The sequence below is a fragment of the Formica exsecta genome, unplaced genomic scaffold (assembly GCF_003651465.1).
Source record: "Formica exsecta isolate Colony F162 unplaced genomic scaffold, ASM365146v1 scaffold247, whole genome shotgun sequence".
NCBI classification, from domain to species: Eukaryota; Metazoa; Arthropoda; class Insecta; order Hymenoptera; family Formicidae; genus Formica; species Formica exsecta.
Window position 1 is genome coordinate 1,823,588 of NW_021849743.1, and position 5,706 is coordinate 1,829,293.

General features: G+C 36.0%; 1 protein-coding gene and 1 long non-coding RNA gene across 2 annotated transcripts in view; one reads left to right on the plus strand and one right to left on the minus strand.

Annotated features, from left to right (window-relative positions):
- LOC115236232 overlaps positions 1-2,030 on the plus strand; it is a 23,268-nt gene extending 21,238 nt beyond the window's left edge. The window contains exon 6 of the transcript XR_003884153.1: positions 1,756-2,030. The gene's annotated coding sequence lies outside the window, so the exon portion shown is untranslated. The remainder of the gene's footprint in view (positions 1-1,755) is intronic.
- The window catches only part of LOC115236233, a 69,746-nt gene that overhangs the window by 58,675 nt on the left and 5,365 nt on the right, over positions 1-5,706 (minus strand). The gene's annotated exons all lie outside the window — the stretch shown is intronic.

Genomic DNA, 5,706 nt, shown 5'->3' on the forward strand with positions numbered 1-5,706 from the left:
AAGAGCGGAAATACGTGACGAAAGAGGAGCGAGCGACTCGAGCCTTAATTTGAATTCCGAGTGAATTGAGTTTGGTCGAGCTCGAGAGTCATCCGATTCTGTCGAATAACACGGACGCATCAAGGACGCATCTTATTCGAGATCGAATATTTTTACGAGGTCATAAATCAATAACGCGCGCGTATCCGATGATGCAATCGTTCGGCGATTCTGTTCGCGACGCCGTTACTTTTTTCTGACGATCGATAATCATCCACGATTCACGTTGAAATCGCGATTGATGCAAATTTCTGCAAACATTGAATTAGGCCAAATTTCGACGTATGAATACCAGTATTTTAAAAATTCCGTCATTTTATATTACAGCCTCTATTTATCTTTTTTCCTACTCCGTAAATGTGATAGTATTGGACACAGTAACATTCCACAGTATGATTGATAGTCGTTCTCACGAGGGGAAAATTTGATATTAAAGCGAATGCAAGCGGAACAGCTAAAATTCTTGCAATTCGTGCATTGTCAGCTGGAGGCTCATCAGCGCAATCCCGCAACATTGTGACACACGGATTTGTATGTTCTATTCTCATGAATTAATTCGCTCCCTCTCTCGCGCGTAATCTATCGATCTGCAAGCATGCAAGCCAGCCGAGCTTGTTTTACTACATGAATTCATCATTAATCCTTGCAGTTCGATTATTCTCGCCAGCCATAAGCGCAATGTGTGATCGCCCCGCTTCAATTACCTCTAATTCCGCAATGTATTCCACGTCATTCGATTTGAACATTGGCCGGGAGGTCGCAAAGTGCGAGTTTGGCGTCTCTCGCGTGCCCCGATTTATTGGGCGGCCTCAAAAATTTCCGGTAAATAATACTGCGACGTAAAAAATATGTACATAACTTTAACATTACAGAAGAAAGATTTTTACTCACTTTGATATTCGTTATCGAGATATACGCAGTTGAAGCGAGGCAAGACCGAGTAACGTAGACCAGAGTTATGTCAGACAAGTGGCCTATCGTCGCGTCGGCACCGTTGTTCGCCTCTGCGGCGAAGGACAAAACTACTTCAAAGACACGGGTGCGACACGATGTCGCAAATTAAGGCGGAACGACGGCCAAGAGAGAGGCCGCGTGCTTCCCCTTACTTGTTCCAAGAAACCGGTAGACCGGATCCCTCCCTCTTATGCATCCCCCTTTTCCTCCCCCGTCCTCTTACGCCCACTTGTCCCGTTGGGATTTTCCAGAGACGCGTCTCGCCGGGCGCAGCGATAAAGGTCAGACTTGCGTTAGACTAGAGGGAATACCGCGACTAAGTTGGTCCGGTGATTCACGGAAGATCGATGAACGTCCTGGCCCGCGGAGACCAGTGCTTTTTTTCCGCGAAAACACAACTCGCGGAAAAACCCCGGGTTAACATCAGTATCGCGTCCGTTAGAAAGAAATTGCGATACTCTTGAAAGCAATTATTCCTGCTACTATTATCATTATTCTATCATCAATAAAGAATTATTTAATTATTTCATAATTATAATTTCAATCATAATTAAGAATTCAAATTGACATGATAGTCTCTTCTTCAAATTTGAAGTATTTTTATGAAAAGATTTAATCATACACCTAATCACTATTTCCTTTTTACAATTTCAACGTGACTTGCATATTGCTATGCAGCTTTATATGCAGCGCAGAAATTATTTACAGAATATACAATACATCTAGTGGACGAGAAGATGACCAGTTCTTTTCTTTTTATAGATCTCCATCTTTTTAAAAGAAGGAGTCTATAGAGGAACACTAGTCCCGAGGCAATGCGGATACAAGTAGCAGAACAGCAACGCCGGACGGAAGCTCAACTGATTACTTACACGACACTAAGCGAGACTTCTTCAAAGGCGACGAGTGCACGCTGTCTCAAATTAAAGAGGGACGACCATGACTCTCTCTCTCTCTCTCTTTCTCTCTTGTTCGTTACTACCGTCTATCCGCTGTATCCGCGAAGCAACCCCCGAGGATACCACAAGCCTTTGGTCCTCTGTTGGTCCACTCTATCCCTGCCTTTAAATGTAAGTTACGGACTTTGCTAGGATGTAAGTTTTAAGTGATGTACCTTTGACTACCATCTACCTTGGCTAAGCTCGCGAGCACAAAGAGTTGCTGTCAGAGAGAAGGGAAGAGAGAGAGAGAGAGAGAGAGAGAGAGGGAAGGAGAGGAAAGAGAGAGAGAGAGAGAGAGCAAGGTGAGGAGCATCAAAAGGATCTAAGTAGTAAGGTAGGTACCTAGAAGAGATACCGCAAATTAATACTATGCTACACTAGCGGATAAAGTTTTCTAATACCAACTGCATCTTTCTCAGACTTTCTAGATAAATGTCATTTAGTCGAATTCCCTGGATACAGAAAACGCTATTGTCTAGAAAAATAAAAGCTTTTTTATGGAGATAAGACGACAAAAATGAAAGAACAAAAATTATACGAGCAAAGACAAAGAAATAAAAATACATAAGTATTATCGGTATTTTCTCTTTTCTCTATTATATTGAGAGAGAGAGAAAATGTTATTTTTTGTTAAATTTTATTATATTGGAACATTATTTAAATTATATTGTTGTTAGATATATTTTTGACCTTTGATTAATTATTCATTAATTTAAATTATATAACAACTATTTTAGATTTTCGCTAGTAAAACTTCGTAGAAGCATTGTTTTAAGAGTATCAAAATATTCACCGCGACCGTTAATAATACGTTTATACAAGGCTGTTGTATCGACCATTTAGATCGTCTATGATATGCATGCAATGTGAAATAAAATCGTTCTACAAAGTAGCGTAACGGTCGCGATTATTGTACAGTCACGAAATGCTATTAAAAGTATAATATGGCAACAATATAATTATTTACCAACAGATAAGAGAGTCATTTAGTTTAATAAAATTCACGTTATCTATTGAGAGATACGAAAAGTTATAAAAGATTTTTAAACAGATTTTTATATATTCGCTATATTTAAATTTTAATATTATCAAATATTAATATTAAGTTATCTTAACTAATGTTATATTAATATATAATTAAGAAATTTCTCCTATTTTAAACGTAAAATCAACGTAACAAAAAGATTTGCTGTACCTTCGATTAAATATATAAAATAATGAGTACGATATGTAATTCGTTCTCGGTTTCTGTCAAAGTTTCAGCTACGTTGCGCAATAATTAATATCACAACACACACGCAAGCATATAATCAAATATACGATATTCTAAACTACACCTCGATATTAATATTCGATATCCCATAAAGTTATAGTTCATCAACACGTCATATCACCCTTCTACCTTCTCTTGCCCTCTGCCCCCTTCCCCCATCCCCCTGCTTTCATTACTCCTTATAGCAAAGCGACGACGCGGAACGATCGATCGGTCATTCGTTCGGTCGTCGCGTTTCGGTCGCCAAGCTAGCCGGAATTCTCGCGAAAGAATTGCATCCAACAAAAATTATTCAGCGTCGCTTGGAAAGGCTCTCCAGTCGACGGTAGAATACATAAATCTGTCGGTGCAGCGTCTTTGTCGGCGAGGCACGAAGCGACGTAACGATAACGCGACCAGTAAAAACGGCCATCCGTTGCATTGCGACGCCATTATCAGCGCCAGGACACGATACCCGCTTTGACGATTTTCATTTCCCGGTTTTTATTGGTTCGTTAAAAGTTACGTTCGCGCCGTCATTTATGCCTGATTAAAGTTTAACTTGATTCGCAGTGCTGCGCAACCCCCGCACGAGCCCTTTCTTTTCCCCTCAACTCTCATTCTGTAGACATTTGTACAAACTGCTCCTATAAAGGACACACATTTTTGTTTGAAATTGTAAACTGCATATATGCGATGTAAAATCTCTCTGGGCAAATTTTACTACATCGTAGTTTTTTATTTTAACAGAATATATAAAATTTTTTAATTTAAGAAGAGACTAGAGTAGAATCAAGTAAAAATATTTAAGAGAAAATTATAATATATATACTTATTAATAACTTATGCTAATATATATTTTTCTAAAAAAAAAAAAAATATTTTCCAACAGAAACAGTTTTAAAAAAATCAAGCATATCTTTTACTCTTATATTTCATATATTAAATACATATTTTTTTGCATTTAAATGCTGATACTTTAAAATATTCTCGAAAGCACCGGAACTCGAAAGGCGCGCGTGCTCTCACGTTTCTTATAATGCTTATTGATCTCTCAATTTTGGCAAAGCTAATGCTCGGGAAACGCATTAACTCTGTTATTTACGGCACGCTTTGGAGAAATGATGGCAGATTATTAAAACTGTCGACTCTTCTTTAGACTCGAAATATGTATTTCGGGAATTGAGTAATCAAGATAATTTTTCTGGAATCAAATTTTTCAGGTAATCTTCGCCGTCAAAGCTTTTAAAATATCAAATCGAATGAATTACATTATTAATAAAACGATGTAAAAATTGAAAATGATGTAATTACGTACAATTATCTTTGAAAATAACATTATTTACAAGCTCTCTTCAAAAATAGTCTTACATACGATTTTAAACCTTTTTAAATTTAAAAAAAGTATTTTTATATCAAATAAAAAAGATCATTTCTCTTCTATTGATATATTTATAAATGTTTCGAATAGAATTGCTAGAACGTAAAAAGGAAATAGAAAATGGCCAGAGAACTGACCAAAGATAGCTCTTGTTTTCTTGAATATATTTTCCCTCATTTTAGTGTCAAATCAAACGTAACACGATAAAGTGACATTATCGAGCACGGATTCTTGCATAGCGGTGTTCGGTTTCGGGAATCTTATATCGAACATCGATAATGCATTATCTGCTAAAATAAGAATCGAGCTTCAGTGACTTCTATGAAACCAGCACTTCATTTTTAGAATTTTTATGTAATTGATAGAATTATAATCTAAAAAATATTTGTTTTCTCTAGAATGTATAAAAAAAATTCTACCAATAAATGCAAAATGATAAAGATTCAAAGATATGTGATATATCAATCTCACATTTTCGTTACATGAAAGTTAGTAACTAATCTTTTCATTCCGATTAAAATCGATTTTGTTCATAATACTTTTCAATAGAATCTTTTTTAATAATATTTATCTAGATCTTAGAAGAAAAGGCCAGATTTTGAAGAAAAATGTTTAACTTACGGAGGCTTAAAAACATTTCCACTCAAAAGAAATCTCTGAAAATTTTTGGAACTTTTTAGCTTTTGCTTTTATCGTTTTGAGTGCTAAAAAAAATAATCGTTAAAATTTTTGAAGGACTTTCTATAATTTTATTTCTATGCACGTCACACACATACACACATGCACACATATATATATATTGTCATTCAATATTTATTATTGAAAAGAGATAAAGCACGAAGATATTTGAATATGGTTTATATTGGAGCAACAGGTAAAAAGCTCTGGAAATTGGTTAGGCAGGCAAATTCAACAGGCACAACGACGGCACGTATAACGTGTCCACGAAGCGATCCCTATAAATATGTATACATTCTCAGGTGTAATTTCTTACACGTGTATGATAACTTCGGCAATGCAAAACACCGGTATGCATTAAAGTTTATCTAGTCGCATGAATACATGAAAATATTATATACATTGTAGAATGTATCTTTAATATATCTTTAACTACACAGATAGATATATATATATATATA